Below are 17,846 nucleotides of genomic sequence, written 5' to 3' on the forward strand. Positions count from 1 at the left end.
CTTTCTTTTCTTTCTTTCTTTCTTTCTTTTCTTTCTTTCTTTCTTTTCTTTCTTTCTTTTCTTTCCTTCTTTCTTTCTTTTTCTTCCAGACGGGGGTCTCCCTCTGTCACCCAGTTTGGAGTGCAGTCACATGATCTCGGGTCACTTCAAGCTCCACCTCCTGGGTAAATGCCATTCTCTTGCCTTAGTCTCCCGGGCAGCTGGGAATACATGTGCCTGACACCATGCCTGGCTCATATTTTGTAGTTTTAGTAGAGGTGGGTTTTCGCTATGTAAGCCAGGCTGGTCTGGATCTCCTAACCTTGTGATCCACATGCCTCGGCCTCCTGATGTGATGGAATTACATTTGTGATCCACCCCGCCCGACCTGCAGTAAGCTTTTTCGGCTTCCCCCTCCCTCCCTTCCTTCTACTATTGACATGCTTCCCAACCTCCCCTGACTCCACTTCCCCTTTATCTCGCCCCTACACCCCCGATGCACCCAGGAAACTCCCTCTGGTGGTGTGCCACCAAATTACCATAGGGCGGCAGCATTCCACTGCTTCTGCCTAGCCACTGCCCCACCAGGAGACCAGCTCCAGCCTGGGATGGCAGGGGGCCGGACACCAAAGGCGCAGGTCCCGGTGTTGGTGTTGGGAGAATAAGTCCATGCACCGCTGGATTACCTGTTCACCCTTGGCCAGCCCTGACGGCTATTGCTGTGTGGGGCAAGAGCAGGCCTCGCAGGAACTCCTGAGGTGCCAGAGATCCAAAAGAATACCTCTGCAACAGGATGGAGGACTGGACAGTGTCCCAGGATCATGGGCCTTGGGCCCTGACGCTTCGGAGCACTCCCTGTTCCAAGTAGGCTGGACGTGGTGGAAACTCAGCAGCTCAGGATCGGGGTGATGCTGAGAGTGAATGGCCAGTGGGACCCGATCCAAGCCTGGCAGCCCTGGGCTGGCAGTTCCGGCTGGAAGCAGGTGGTCATGACTGCACCGGGCTCTTGGGGCACCCAGGTGCTTCCGTCCACGTCTACAGCCAAACAGCACTGAACGTGTCTGATCTCGGAAGCTAAGCAGGGTCAGGCCTGGTTAGTACTTGGATGGGAGACCCCGTGGGATTACCAGGTGCTATAGGCTTTTTTGCTTTCTTTCTTGTCTTTCTTTTCTACCTTCATTTCTTTCCTTCTCTCTCTCTTCTTTCTTTTTCTTTCTTTTCTTTCTTTCTCTGTTTCTTTCCTTCTTTCTTTTCTCTTTCTTTCCTGCTTTCTCTCTCTCTCTTTCTTTACTTCCTTCTTTCTTCCTTTCTTTTCCCTTTCTTTCTTCCTTTCTTTCCCCTTCCTTCCTTCTTTCCTTTCTTTCTCTCCATCTTTCTTTCTCTCTCCCTCTCTCTCTCTCTTTCTTTCCTTCCTTCCTTCTTTCATTCATTCTTTCTTTTTCTTCCATACAGTGTCTCACTCTTTCACCCAGGTTGGAGTGCAGTGGCGTGACCTCGGCTCACTGCAATCTCTGACTCCTGGGTTCTCACCATTCTCCTGCCTCAGTTTCCCAAGTAGCTGGGACTAAAGGCGCTCGCCACCATGCCCAGCTTATGTTTTGTAGTTTTAGTAGAGATGGGGTTTCACTGTGTTAGCCACACTGGTCTGGATGTCCTGACCTTGTGATCCACCCGCCTTGGCCTCCCAAAATGCTGGGATTATAGGCATGATCCACCATGCCTGACCTGCTGTAGGCTTTTGTGGTTCCCCCCTCCCACCCTTCCCCCTACTGTCACCACGCTTCCCAGCTTCCCCTGACTCTGCTCCCCCTTTATCGCCAGCCAACACACCCACCACAGCCTGGGACCTCCTCCTGGCAGTCCATCACCAAACCACTACCAGGCTGCAGGACCCCACCATTTCCGCTTCACTACCGCTCTGCCAGGAGCCCCACTCCAGCCTGGGAGGGCAGCGGGCCAGATCCCAAAGGTGCAGGCGCAAGTTCCCTGCTGTTCGCAGTGCCTTCCCACTCCCAGAATGCGCAGGAGATTCAATCCACTCATCGGACCCCACTGCAACATTCCAAACTAATTAAAGGGGTCGGCAGGGGCAGTGGGTGCCACACACGCCAGCCAAGACCTCTGCTGCAAAACACAGGGCCTACTTTATCCGGGGGAAGGACAATGCTACGTCAGTCACCAGGAGAACAGTCCCTGTGCATCTGGATTCCCATTGTCACCAACCTCGTGTAAACTAAAATCCCAAGGACTCGAGGGCCCTGTGGGCATGCCCTGTGCCACAGCTCCTGCCAAATGGGTGGGGGCACTCTGGAAATCAAGGGGCCCTCCACACCGTGCCAAGAGCAGAGGGAGGTGCCAACAAAGGACAGAGCCCACGAAACCCATGTCGAAAGAAACAATTAATCCAAGAAAAAAACGGTCTCAGTGCTCCATTACTCCTCTCGCATAGACGGCCTGGCCACACTGTTCTGGCCCAGAACAAGCACCCTCCGCCCTATCCCGGCCTGCTCAAAAGGGTCCTGGCTAATGGAGCATGGCACTCCTTTTCCAAGGCTCTATCGCTCTCACTCTCTTGCTCCCCCCCCTTCCTGGTTTGTCCCTGCAAATCGCGCTACTTCTGACGTATTCCATCTGTCTCTCTTTCACTGTCCCCCTCTCTTTCTTTGCCTCTCTGTCTCTTTGCTTCTTTCTTTCTCTGCCTCTCTGTCTGTCTCTTTCCCTCTCTCCCTCCCTGTCTCTTTTGATGGCTGTCTCTCTCCCTCCCTCATTTTCAATATCTCCATCCATCTCTTCCTTGCTCTCCTTCAAGCCTGTTCTGTGTGTGTGCATCTGTGTGTGTGTGTGTCTGTGTGTGTGTGCATGTGCATGTGCATTTCTGGGTTCCCACACGTGAGCAACCTGGTGTGTCTCTGTGTGGGGCAGTGGATTTGCTCCTGGTGGTGGTGGGGTGTGTCTAGGTTTCTCTCAGCCCCTCTGGCCGGGTATCAGGCTGCCAGCTCAAGTGCCAACCTGGGGCAAAGCAGGGCCATCCCCCATACCGAACCCCCATGCCCTCTTGCCCACTGGCATGGTCCTGGTGAGGACAAGCAACCATGGGGGCAGGTGTTGTGAGAAAAAGGCCACACGCACCTGGGCCGGTTCTTTTCCTTTGGCTAGCCCTGACCACTCTGGGTGGATTGGGCAAGAGGGGGCCTCTCAGGAGCTTCTCAGTGGCCAAGAATCCAAAAGAATGCCTCCGCAACAGAGCGGAGTGCCTGATGGCGTCAAAGGATCATGGGCCCTGGGCCCTGATGCCTCTGAGCACTCCCTCTTCCTAGCAGGCCTGACGTGGTGGAAGCTTGGCTACTCCGGAGCCGTGGGAACACCACAGGCAAGCTACTGGGTGGTCCTGATCCGAGCCCTGTGGCACCAGGCTGGCGGTGCCTGCTGGAAGCCGGTGGACATGGCTTGGCCGGCCTCTTGGGGCAGCCAGGTGCCTCTGCCATCATCTACAGCCATACCATCTTGAACGTGCCTAATCTCGTCTTATCTCAGAAGCTTAGCAGAGTTGCGCCCATTTAGTATTTGGATGCGAAACCACCTGGAAATACTGGGTGCTGTAGCCTTTTTTGCTTTCTTTCATTTCTTTCTTTCTTTTCTACCTTCCTTTCTTCCCTTCTATCTCTTTCTCTCTCTCTTCTATCTTTCTTTCTTTCTTTTCTTCTATTTTCTTTCTCTTTTTTCTTTCTTCTTTTTTAATTCTTTCTTTTTTCTTTCTCTGTCTTTCTTTTCTTTCTCTTTCTTCCTTTCTTCTGCCTTTCCTTCTTTCTTTTCTTCCTTTTGTTTCTTTCTTTCTTTTTCTTTCTTTCTTTTTTCTTCTTTCCTTCCTTCTTTCTTTTCTTTCTTTCTCTCTCTTTCTTCTTTCTTTTATTCTTCTTTACCTCTGTCTCTTTCTTTTTATTTTTTCTTTTTTTTGGAAAATGTCTGGCCCTGTCAACCAGGATGGCGTGCAGTGGTGGGATCTCTGCTCACTGCAAGCTCCACCTCCTGGGTTCCTACCATTCTCCTGCTTCAACCTCCTGAATGGCTGAGATTAAAGGCACCCACCCCCATGCCTGGCTAATTTTTTATTTTTAATAGATATCCTCCCAGCTCAGCCTCCCAAAGGGCTGGGATTACAGGCATGAGTCATTATGCCCAGCCATCAGTGTTTTCCTTGTCTTCTTACATAACCCACTTTTCCAGCCTGTTCTAGCCTATTGCAAGCACACTCCACTGTATCCCAGACTTCTCAAAAGGGCCTTGTCTAGCGGAGCATGTCTCTCCCTCTTCACACATCTATCACTCTCAATCTCTAGCTCTCTCACCCTTTTTCTCTTCTTTCTCCTCCACTTCACTGTCTTTCTGTCATCTTCTCTCTCTCTTTATTTATCTGTCTGTCTCTCACAGTCCCCCTCCAATGTCTTTCTCATCTGTTTCTCTCCTTCCCTCTGTTTCTGTCTCTACATCTCCCTCTCGCTTGCACTCCTTTAAGCTGTCTCTGGCTGTAATTTTCTGTTTTATTGTGTTCCCACGCACATGCCCCTGTGTGTGTTCTTGTGTGGAGTGCGTTTGCTCATGGGGATCGTGGGATGTGTCTGAGTGTCTCAGCCTCTCTTTCCCAGAATCAGACTAGTGGCTCTATTGCCACAGTAGGCAAAGAAGGGCCCCCATGCCCTCTTTGCCCCTGCCCAGCCTTGACAGATCTGGCTGGTTCTGGCAAGAGGGGTTCTTGTAGGAGGGGCTGCAAGTAATGAAAGACAGTATTTCCACTCCAAGGCAGAGAACAGGAAAAAATCCTGGGACCATGTGTACTGGGCGCTGCTGTGTTGGATCCCACCCAGTTTTGAGTGGTCCTGATAAGTTGGAAGTTTGGGAGCTCGGGAGCCAGGGGAAGGCTGCAGATGAGAAGCTCTGGGGTACCCGATCTGAGTCCCTTGGCGCAAGCTTGGAAACGATGCCTGGAATCAGGCAAGCATGGCAGAGTTTGGCTCTTGGGGCAGCCAGATGCCTCTCCTAGTGTCCGGCAAACCAATCTGAAAGTGACTGATCTCCTTTGATCTTGGAAGCTAGCAGGGTTCGTACTTGGATGGCAGCCCTTGGAATACCGTGTTCTGTAGGATTTTCTTTCTTTTTTCTTTTTTTTTGGCTTTTCAGCTCCCTCCCTTACCCCTATTGTGGCCATATTTCCCAACAGCTCCATGACTGCTCCTCTTTTGTACTCACCTACACCCCTCTGCAACCAGGGACCTCCTCCTGGGAGCCCGCCCCTGTGGCACCACCAGGCAGAAACATTATATTGCATTGGCCACATCATCGCCCTAACAGGAACTTGGCTTCAACTGGTTGTTTGCCCCAGCCTGTCCTGCCAGCTTTGGGTGGGTGGGGCAAAGTTTGCCATGCAAGATGGGTGGCAAGGGAATGAAATCTATACCTCCACAGCAAGAATTAGGACAAGAGGACATCCCAGAACTGTGGGCCCTGGTCTCTGGCACCTCAGAGCACAACCTGTTCTGAGTGGGCCCAATGTGGTGGAATCTCGGGAGCTCAAGAGCCAGGGGAAGGATGTGAGTGAGCAGTTCAGGGGTCTCTTATTTTAGTCACCACCCCAGCCTGGTGGTGACCACTGGAATCAGGCAGGTGTGACTGGGCCATGCTCTTGGGGCTGCCAGGTGCCTCTGCCAGTGTCTATGTACATACCACATTGAACACATCAGATATCTTGTGATCTCATAACTTAAGCACAGTCGGGCCTGGTCAGTACTTGGATGGGAGACCACCTGGAATACTGGGTGCTCTAGGGTTGTGGTTTTTTTTGGTTTCTTTGCTCCCTCCATTCTCCCTATTTTTCTCATGCTTCCTAAGCACCACCTAAGTTTGATTTCCTTTTACCCGCCCCCAATCCTTGGCCCCATCCAAAACCCTGGACCTCCTTCTGGGAGTCTACCCCTGCATTGCCGAAGGATAGCAGTATCCCAACACTTACATCTCAACACCGTCCCTCCAGGAGCCATGCTGCAGTTGGAGCAGGCCACAATTTGACCCCAAATTTGCAGACACGTGTTCCTTGTTGTCAGAGGTGTCTTCCCACTCCCAGATTGGCCAGGCAATTCAATTCACTCATCGAACACTGCTGCAGCAGTCTAAACCATGGGAGAGAGGGCAGGGAAAGTAGGTTCCACAGAGGCCAGCTTAGAAGTCTGGTTCACAACACAGAAGCTGCTCATCAGTGGAAAGGACATTGCTTGCCCACCCATGTGGATAACAGTCCATTTGCACCCAGATTTCCATTGTTACAATCTTTGTGTAAACTGCAGTCCTGAGCACCCAAGCAAGATCCTGGCATGCTTGGGTATACTGGGTGCTGTAGACATTTTTTCCTGGTTTTCCCATTCCCTGTTCAACCTAGTTTTGCCAAGTTTCCCACCACCACCTGGGTGACCATGCCACAGACGGGGACCTCCTCCTGGCCATCCTCCCTACCAGCACAGGCGAGCAGCAGCATTCCACCACTTCTACCTCACTTCTGCCCCACCAGGAGCCCAGCTCCAGCCTGGGCGGGCCAGGGAAATATCCCAAAGACAGGGTCATATCCCAAAGTCACAGGCGCGTGTTCCCTGACATCCAGAGAGTCTTCTTTCTCCTGAAATACCCAGGCTATCCAATTTATTCTTCGGGAGTCGCCACAACAGTCCTAACTGGGAGAAAACACAGGCAGGAGCAGCGAGTTCCAAAGACACCAGACAATATCTCCACTCCAGAACGCAGGGTACATTTATCTGGGGGAGGAACATTGATCCCAACCAGCAGGAAAACTGTCCCTGTCCATCCAAATTACCACTGCCGTCAGTGAGTAAACTCCAGTCCCAAGGACATGAGAGAGACACAGCCCTCAGGCACCATAGGCATGCTTGGAGCCATGGTTCTTGCTAGATGGGTGGGTGAACTCTAAAAACCTCAAGGCCCATAGCACTAACAGCATAGGTTGGAGTCAACCAATGAAGGACCCTACGAAATCTGCCCCCAAAACAACCAATCAATCCAAGAAAATCACATCTCAGTGCTTTATTTGTCTTTCTGCACGGGCCACATAGCCACCGTGTTCTTGCCCAGTCCAACCAGGAGGTTGGAAACACTCTTTTTGTAGAATCTGTGAAGGAACATTTGTGACCCCAGTGAGGTCTATGGGAAAAAACACACAAAAAACCAGAATATTCCCAGATAAAACTAGAAAGAAGCTATCTGTGAAACTTGTTTTTGATGTGTGGATTCAACTCACAGCATTAAACTTTTCTTTTGGTACAGCTGGCTGGAAACACTCTTTTTAGAGATTCTTCAAAAAGACATTTGGGAGCTCCATGGGGCCTATGGGGAAAAAAACAGAATGAATATCCCCATAGAAAATCTGCAAAGAAGCAATCTGTGGAACTGCGTTGTGACATGTGGATTCATCTTACAGAATTAAACCCTTCTTTTGATTTGGCAAGTTGGAAACACCTTTTTGGATAATGTGCTAATTTACATTTGGGAGCAAATTGAGACCTATGGAGTAAACAATATTCCCAGATAAATACTAGAAAAAAGCTATCTGTGAAACTGCTTTGTGATGTGTGTATTCAGCTGAGAGCTAAATGTTTCTTTTGAGTCAGCAGGAAGGAAACACTCTTTTTGTCAAATATGTTAAGCAACATGTTGGAGACCTTTGAGGCCTATGGGGAAAAACCAAATATCCTCATATAAAAACTAGAAGGAAGTTATCTGTGAAGCGCTTTGTGATGTGTGAATTCATCTCACAGAGTTTAACCTTTCTTTTGATTCAGCAGTTTGGAAACACTATTTTGGACAATTTTTGAAGGGACATTTAGCAGCCCTGTAAGGCTTATGTGGAAAAACCCCATTTTTATATTCCCATATAAAAACTGTAAGGAAGCTATATGTGAAACTGCTTTGTGAGGTGTGGATTCATCTCATAGAGTTAAACTTTCCTTTGATTCAGCAGTTTGGAGATCCTATTTTGGAAAATCTGCAAAGGGACATATTGGAATTCATTGAGTCCTACGGGAGATAACTGAATATCCCCAGATAAAAAATAGAAATAAGCCATCTGTGAAACTGCTTTGTGTTGTGGATTCAACTCACAGAGTTAAGCCTTTCTTTGGATTCAGCAGTTTGGAAATACTCCTTTTGGAAAAGCTGCAAAGAAACACTTGGGAGGCAATTGGGGCCTATGGGGAACAACAGGATATCCCTAGATAAAAATCAGAAAGAAGCTATCTGTGAATCTGATAGCTTGTGATGTATGGAATCAGCTCTAAGAGTTAAATCTTTCTTTTGGTTCAGCAGTTAGGCAACACTATTTTTAAAGAGTCTGGGAAGAAATACTAGGAATCCCATTGATGCCTAAGAGGGAAAAGAGAATATCCCCATAATAAAACAAGAAAGAAGTCATATGTGAGACAGAATTGTGTTGTGTGGATTCATGTGACAGAGTTAAAACTTTATTTTGATTCAGCAGGTTGGCAATACTCTTTTTGTAGATCTGAGAAGGCTCATTTGGGAGCCCATTTATGCTTATGGGGAAAAACAAAATATCCCCAGATAAAAACTAGAAAGAAGCTATCAGTGAATCTGTTACTGATGTATGCATTCATGTCAGGTAATTAAGCCTTCCCTTTGATTAAATATTTTGGAAACACTCTTGTAGAATCTGAAAAGGGACAATGGGAATCCCTTTGAGGCCTATTGGGAAAAATCAAATATCCCCAGATAAAACTAGAAAGAAGCTATCCATGAAAATAATTTGTGATGTGTGGATTCATCTCACAGAGTTAAGCCTTTCTTTTGATTCAGCACTTTGAAAGCACTCTTTTTGGAGGATTTGCAAAGGGATATTTTGGAGCCCATTAAGGCCTATGGGTAAAACCCAAACATCACCAGATAAAAAGTGGAAAGAAATTATTTGAAACTTCTTTGTGATGTGTGGATTTATCTCCCAGAGTTAAACCTTTCTTTTGACTCAGTAGGTTGGAAACACAATAATCAGTGTATCTGTAACAGTACTTTTGGGAACCCATTGAAGTATACGTGTAAAAACTGAATATCACCAGATAAAAAATATAAAGAAATTATTTGAAACTGCTTTGTGATGTGTGGACTCATCTAACAGAGTTAAACCTTTTTTTCATTCAGCAGGTTGGAAACATTCTTTTGTAGAATCTGCAAAAAGGCCTAGTCAAAAAACCGAATATTTCCAGATAAAAACTACAAATAAGCTACCTGTGAAACCACTTTTTGATGTGTGGATTCATCTCTCAAAGTTAAACCTTTCTCTTGATTCTGCATGTTCAAAACACTCCTTTTGTGGAACATACAATGGAACATTTGGGAATCCATTGAGATTTATGGGTAAAAACTGAATATCCCCAGATAAAAACTAGAAAGAAGCTATGTTTGAAACTGCTTTGTCATGTGCAGATTCATCTTATAGAGTTAAACCAATCTTTTGATTCAGCAGGTTGGAAACTCTCTTTTTGGACAATCTGCCAAGAGACATTTAGGACCCCTTTGAGGCCTATGTGGAAAAACTGAATATCCCCATACAAAAACTGTAAAAAATCTATCTGTGAACCTGCTTTGTGAGGTGTGGATTCATCTCACAGAGTTAACCCTTTGTTTTGATTCAACTGGGTTGGAATCAGTCTTTTTGTAGAATCTGTGTAAAGGTATTTGCCAGCCCATTGAGGCCTATGGGGAAAACCCGAATATCCCCACATAAAAACTAGAAAGAAGCTATTTATGAAACAGCTTTGCAATGTGCTCATTCATTTCACAAAGTTAAACCTTAATTTGATTAAGCAGTTTGGAGACACTCTTTTTGGAAAATCTTCAAAAGGACATTTTGGGAGACCATTGAGTCCTATGGGAAAAAGCTGAATATGCCCAGATAAAATCTAGGAAGAAGCTATCGGTGAAACTGCTTTGTGATGTGTGGAGTCAACTCAAACGGGTAAACCTTTCTTTTGATTCAGCCAGTTGGAATCACTGTTTTTGGAGAGTCTGCAAAGGGACATTATGGAGCCCATTGAGGCCTATGGAAAAAAAATGAATATCCCCAGGTAAAAGTTGAACAGAACCAACCTGTGAAACTGATTTGTGATGTGTAGATTTATCTCACAGTGTTAAATCTTTCTTTTATTCACCCACTTGGAAACACTGATTTGGAAAAACTGTGAAAGGATGTTTGGAAGCCCATTGAGACCTATAAAGAAAAAGAAAATATCCCCAGTGAAAACTAGAAAGAAGGTATCTGTTAAACTGCTTTGTAATGTCTGTATTCATGTTAGAGAGGTAAACCTTTCTTTTGACCCAGTAGTTTTGAAACAATCTTTATGGAGAGTCTATGAGGGGAAATTTGGGAGTCCATTGAGGCCTATGGGGAAAAAACAAATATCCCCAGATAAAAACCGGAAAAATCTATCTGTGAAACTGCTTTGTAATTTGTGGAGCTATCTCATTGAGTGAAACCTTTCCTTTGAAAGAGTAAATTGGAAACATTCCTTTCGTAGAATCTGTGAAGGGATGTTTTGGAGCCTGTTGCAGCCTATGGGGAAAATCGAATATCTCCAGATAAAAACTAGAAAGAAGCTGTATGTGAAACTGCTTTGTGATATGTTGGGTTCTCTCTGAGATAAACCTTCTTTTGGTTCAGCAGAATGGAAACACTCTTTTTTAGAAGCTGCAAAGGGACACTAGGGAGACAATTGGGGCCTATGGGGGAAGAAAAAAAGAATATCCCCAGGTAAAAGCTGGACAGAACCAACCTGTTAAACTGCTTTATAATGTGTAGATTTATCTCTCAGTGTTAAACCTTTTTTATTATTCAGGCAGTTGGAAACTTTTTTTTTTTTTTTGGAGTATACAGAAAGGGACATTTGAAAGCCCTTTGAGGCCTATTGAGATAAAGGGAATATTCCTAGATAAAAGCTAGAAAGCAACTAACTGTGAAACTGCTTTGTGTTGTGTGAATTCATCTCATATAGTTAAAAATATCTTTTGATTCAGTAGGTTGGAAACACTCTTTTTGTATAATCTGTGAAGGGACATTTGGAAGTTTATTGAGGCCTATGGGGAAAAACTGAATATTTCCAGATAAAAGCTAGAAATAAGCTTTATGTGAAACTGCTCTGTGATGTGTGGATTCATCTCAGAGTTAAACCTTTCTTTTCATTCAGCACATTGGAAACACTCTCTTCAGAGAAACTGTGAATGGTCAATTGGGAGACCACTGAGGCCATTGGGGAAAAACTCTAGATAAAAACTAGAAAAAAGCTATCTGCAACACTGGTTTTTGATGTGTGGATTCATCTCACAGCGTTTAACCATTTTCTTGATTCAGCAGTTCAGAAACACTATTTTTATAGAATCTGTGAAGATATATTTGGGAGTGCTGTGAGGCCTTTGTGGTTAAACAGAAAATCCCCAGATACAAACTAGAAAAATGTGAACTGTGAAACTTCTTTGTGTTGTGTGTATTTCTCTCACAGAGTTAAACATTTCTTTTGATTCAACAGGTTGGAAACACTCTTTTTGTAGAGTCTATGAAAATACATTTGGGAGCCCAGTGAGGTCTAGGGGAAAAACTTTATGTCCCCAGACAAAAACTAGAAAGAAGTTATCTGTCAAACTGTTTTGTAGTGTGTGGATTCACCTCACAGAGTTAAACCTTTCTTTTGATTCAGAAGACTGAAAACCCTTCTTTGGAAAATCTGCCAAGGGACATTTTTGAGCCCATTGATGCCTATGGGGAAAAACCAAATATTCTCAGATAAAAGTTACAAAGAAGCTACCTATGAAACTGGATTCTTCTCTCAGAGTTAAACCTTTCTCTTGATTCAGCAGGTTCAAGACACACTTTTTGTAGAATATGTGAAGGGACTTTTGGGAATCCATTGAGGCCTATGGGTAAAAACTAAATATCCCCAGATAAAAACTCTAAAGAAGCTACATTTGAAAATTCTTTGCCATGTGTGGATTCATCTCACAGAGCTAAACCATTCTTTTGATTCAGCAGGTTGGAAACACTCTTTCTGGACAATTTGTGAAAGGACATTTAGAGCCCTTTAAGGCCTCTGTGGAAAAACCGAATATCCCCATATAAAAACTGTAAAGAAACAATCTGTGAAACTGCTTTGTTAACTATGGATTCATGTCACAGAGGTAAACCTTTGTTTTCATTCAGCAGGTTGGAAACACTGTTTTTGTAGAATCTGTGTAAAGATATTTGCCAGCCCACTGAGACCTCTGTGGAAAAACTTACTATTCCCATATAAAAACCAGACAGAAGCCATCTGTGAAACTGCTTTGTGATGTGTGCATTCATCTCACAGAAGTAAACCTTCATTTGATTCAACAGTATGGAGATCATATTTTGGAAAATCTGAAGTGGTACATTTGGAAACCCATTGAAGCCTATGGGAAATGACTGAATATTTCCAGATAAAAACTAGAAAGAAACTATCTGTGAAACTGCTTTGTGATGTGCCAATTCATCTCAAAGAATTAACTCTTTCTTTTAATTCATCTGTTTGGAAACAGTCTTTTTGCAGAATTTGCCAAGGGACATTTGGGAGCCCTTTGAGGTCCACGAAACAAAGCAGATATCAGGAGATAAAAATCAGAAAGAAGCTATTTGTGAAACTTCTTTGTGATGTGTAAATTCATTTGAAAGAGTTAAACATTTATTTTGATTTAGTATGTTGGAAACACTCTATTTGTAGGATCTGCAAAGGGATATTTGGGAGCCCACAGAGGCCTATTGGGAAAAAAAAATATCCCCACATAAAATCTAGAAGGAAGCAATCTGTGATACTGCCTTGTGATGTGTGGATTCACCTCACAGATTTAAGCATTTCTTATGATTCAGTTGGTTGGAAACACTTTTTTGGGGAATCTGCCAAGGGACATTTAGGAGACCATTGAGGTCTATGTGGAAAAACTGACTATCCGCAGATATAAGTTAAAAGAAGCAATCTGTGAAAGTGCTTTGTCACGTGTGCATTCATCTCAAGAGATAAACCTCTCTTTTGATTCAGCAGGTAAGAAACACTGTTTTTGGAAAATCTGCGAAGGGGCATTTGGGAGCCCATTTTTTCCAGGGGAATAAAAAAATATATATACCCAGATAAAAACTAGAATGAACCTATCTGTGAAAGTTGTTTGTGATGTGTGGATTCATCTGACAGATCTAAAACATTCTTTTGATTCAGCAGGTTAGAAACACTCTTTTTGTACCATCTGCAAAGGGAAGTTTCAGAGCTCATTGAGGCCTAGAGGGAAAAACTGAATATCTCCAGATAAAAACTAGAAAGAAGCTATCTGTGAAACTGCTTTCTGATGTGTGGATTCACCTCACAGAGTTAAACCTTTATTTTGGTTCAACAGATTGGAAACACTCCTCATCTAGAATCTATGAAAGGACCTTTCAAAATCCTTTAAGACCCATGAGGAATAACAGAATATTGCCAGATAAAGACTATGAAGAAGCTATCTGAGAAACTGCTTTGTGATATGTGGATTCATCTCACGAGGATAAATCTTTATTTTGGATCAGAAGAGTGGAAGTACTCCTTTTCCAGAGTCTGTGAAGGGACAGTCGAAAACCCATTGAGGCCTTTGAGGAAAAACAAAATATCCCCAGATAAAAACTAGAAAGGAGCTATTTGTGTAACTTCTTAGTGATGTGTGGATTCATCTCATCTGGTTAAGCCTTTCTTATGATTCCACAAGTTGGAAACACTGTTTTTGGAGAATCTGCATAGGGACATTTGGGAGCCCATTGAGGACTATGGGGAAAGACCAAATATCCAGAGATAAAAACTATAAAGAAGCTACCGTGAAATGGCTTTTAGATATGTATATTCATTTCTCAGAGCTAAATCTTTCCTTTGATTTAGTAGGTTGTAAACAATCTTTTTGAAGAATCTGCTAAGAGACATTTGGGATCCCACTGAGCCATAGGGGAAAAAATTGAATATACCCAGATAAAATCTAGGAAGAAGCTATCTGTGAAACACTTTTGTGATGTCTGGATAGACTTTCCAGAGTTAAGTTTTTTTTTTCCTTCAGAAGGTTGGAAACACTCTTTTTGTAGAATCTGAGAAGGAACATTATGGAGCCCATTGAGGTCTATAGGGAAAAACAAAATATCCCCAGATAAAAATTAGGAAGAAGCTATCTGTGAAACCACTTTGTGATATGTGGATTCATTTCACAGAGTTAAAACATTCTTTTGATTCTGCAGTTGGAAAACGTCTTTTTAGAGCATCTTTTAAAGGACATTTGACAGCCCTTTGAGGCCTATGGGGAAAAACAGAATATCCACAGACAAAAACTAGAAAGATGTAATCTGTGAAACTGCTTTGTGATGTTTGGATTTATCTCTCAGAGGTAAATATTTCTTTTGATTCAGCAGGTGAGAAACACTGTTTTTGGAAAATCTGCAAGGGACATTTGTGAGCCCATTGATGCATATGGGAAAAAATAAATATACCAAGATAAAAACTAGAAAGAAGTTATCTGTGAAACTTCCTTGTGATGTGTGGATTAGTCTGTCAGAGGTAAACTTTTTTTTTTTTGATTCAGCAGTTGAAAAAGTCTTTTTAGAGAATCTGTGAATGGATATTTGGCAGCAAGTTAAGACCTATGGGGAAAGCACTAATATCCTCAGAATAAAACTAAAGAAGGCTATCTGTGAAACTGCTTTATGATGTGTGGGTTCATCTCACAGAGTTAAATCTTTCTTTTGATTCAGCAAGCAATAAACAATGTTTTTGGAAAATCGGGAAAGGGGCATTTTGGAATCCATTGATGCCTAAGGGAAAAAAGCGAATATCACCACATAAAAACTAGAAAGAAGCTATCTGTGAAACTACTTTGTAATGTGTGGATTCATCTCACAGAGTTAAAACTTTGTTATCATTCAGCAGGTTGTAAACACTCTAAGTGTTGAATCTGTGAAAAGATATTTTGGATCTCATTGAGGCCTATAGTGAAAAACCCAATATCCTCAGATAAAAATTAGAAAAAAAGCTATCTGTGAAACTGCTGGATGATGGGATTCATCTCACAGAATTAAAGCTTTCTCTTGGTTAATCAGTTTGAAAACATTCTTTTTGGAGAATCTGCAAAGGGACATTTGGGAGCCCATTGAGGGAAATGAAGAAAAGCTGAATATTCCCAGATAAAATTTAGGAAGAATCTATCTGTGAAACTGCTTTGTGATGTGTGCATTCATTTCACAGAGTTAAACCTTTCTTTTGACTCAGCAGTTTGGAAACACTCTTTTTGGAGAATATGCTAAGGGATATTTGAGAGCCCACTGAGACCTAGAGGATAAAACTGACTACCTCTAGATAAAAATTAGGAAGGGTTGGGTGCAGTGGCTCATGTCTGTAATTCCAGCACTTTGGATGGTTGAGGTGGACAGATCACGAGGTTGGAAGATCGAGACCATCCTGACTAACACAGTGAAACCCCGTCTCTAATAAAAATACAAAAAAATTAGCTGAGCGTGGTGACAGGTGCCTGTAGTCCCAGCTAATTGGGAGGCTGAGGCAGGAAAATGGCATGAACCCAGGAGGCAGAGCTTGTGGTGAGTTGAGATTGTGCCATTGCACTCCAGCCTGGGTGAGAGAGTGACACTCTCAAAAAAAAAAATAATAATAAATAAAACTAGGAAGAAACTATCTGTGAAACTGCTTTGTGATGTGTGGATTCATCTCACAGAGATAAAAGTTTCTTTTGATTCAGCAGGTTGGAAACACTTTTTTTGTAGAATGTGTGAAGGTGCAGTTGGGATCCCATTTATGCCCATGTGGAAAAACAGAATATCCCCTGATAAAAACTAGAAAGAAGTTATCTTGAAAGTGCTTTGGGATGTGTGGATTCATGTCACAAAGTGAAACATTTTCTGTGATTTAGCAGTTTGAAAACACTTCTTTTTTGGGGGAATCTGTGAAGGGATATTTGGGAGACCATTGAAGAATATGGAGAAAAACTAAATGTCCCCGGGTAAAAACTAGATAGAATCTATCTGGGAAACTGCTTTTTGTTATGTGGATTCATCTCACAGAGTTAAATCTTTCTTTTTATTCAGCAGTTTGGAAACACTGTTTTTGTAGAATGTGCAAAGGATCATTTGGAAGCCCATTGTGGCCCATGGGAAGAAACAGAATATCCCCAGATAAAGCTAGAAAGAATCTATCTGTGAAACTGATTTTTGATTTGTTGATGCATCTCACAGAGGTAAACGTTTCTTTTGATTCAGCAGATTGGAAACACTCGTTTTGGAGAGTCTGTGAAGGGACATTTCAGAGCACATTGAGGCCTATAGAGAAAAACCTAATATCTCCAGGTAGAAACTAGAAAGAATCTATCTGAGAAATTGCTTTGTGGTATGTGGATTCATCTCACAGTGTTAAACATTTCTTTTGATTTACCATGTTGGAAACACTCTCTTTGGATAATATATGAAGAAACATTTCATAGCCCATTGAAACCCAAGGGGAATCAATGAATATCCCCAGGTTTAAATAGAAATAAACTATCTGTGAAACTGCTTGGTTGAGTATGGCTCACCCTCTGAGAGCTATACCTTTGTTTTGATTCAGCAGGTTGGAAACACTCTCTTTGGAGAATTTGCAAAGGGCCGTTTGATAGCTCTTAAGGGCAATGGGGAAAAAACAGAATATCTGCTGATAAAAATGAGAAAAAGTCTATCTGTGAAACTGCTTTTTGATGCGTGGATTCATCTCACAGTTAACCTTTTCTTTTGTTTCAGGAGGTTAGAAACATTCTGTTTGGAAAATCTGTGAAGCGACATTTGGGAGCCCATTAAGGCCTACGGGGGAAAAGTGAATATCCAAAGGTAAAATATATAAAGAAGCTATCTGTGAAACTGCATTTGGGATGTGTTGATTCGTTTCACAGAGTTAAAACTTTCTTTTGATTCATCAGGTTGGAAACACTCCTTTTGGAGTACCTTTGAAAGGACATTTTCAAGTTTATTGAAACCCAGGGGAAAAAACAAATACTACCAGATAAAAACTAGAATGCAACTATCTGTGAAACTGCTTTGTAATGTACAGATTCATCACACAGAGGTAAGCATTCTTTCTGATTCAGCAAGTCGAATACAATCTTTTTGGAGTATCTGTGAAGGAACATTTTTGAGCCCATAGATTCCTATGTGGAAAACCAAATATCCCCAGGTAAAAACTGGAAAGAAGCTACCTGTAAAATTGTTTTGTGATTGTTAGATTCTTCTCACAGAGTTTAACCTTACTTTTGATTCAGCAGTTGGAAACACTCCTTTTGGAGAATCTGTGAAGGGACATTTGGGAACCCATTGAGGCCTATGGGGAGAAAGGAAATATCCCCAGGTTAAAAGTGGAAATAAGCTATCTTGTAAACTGCTTTGTGTTGTGTGGATTCATCTCACAGTGTTAAAAGTTTCGTTTGATTCAGCAGGTTGGAAGCCCTTTTTTAGAAGAATCAGCAAAGGGAGGTTTGGGAGCCCATTATGACCATTGGGGGAAAACTGAATATCCCTAGACAATAACTAAAAAGAACCTATCTGTGAAACCTCTTTGAAATGTGTGGACTCATATCTCAGAGTTAAACCTTTGTTTTGTTTCAGGAGGATGGAAACACTCTTCTTGGAGAATCTGTGAAGGGACATTTTGAAGCCCATTGAAACCCATGGAGACTACAGAATATCCCCAGATAAAAACTGGAAAGCAACTATCTGTAAAACTACTTTGTTATGTGTGGTTCATCTCAGAGTGCCAAAA

The sequence above is a fragment of the Piliocolobus tephrosceles genome, chromosome 1, assembly GCF_002776525.5.
Source record: "Piliocolobus tephrosceles isolate RC106 chromosome 1, ASM277652v3, whole genome shotgun sequence".
NCBI classification, from domain to species: Eukaryota; Metazoa; Chordata; class Mammalia; order Primates; family Cercopithecidae; genus Piliocolobus; species Piliocolobus tephrosceles.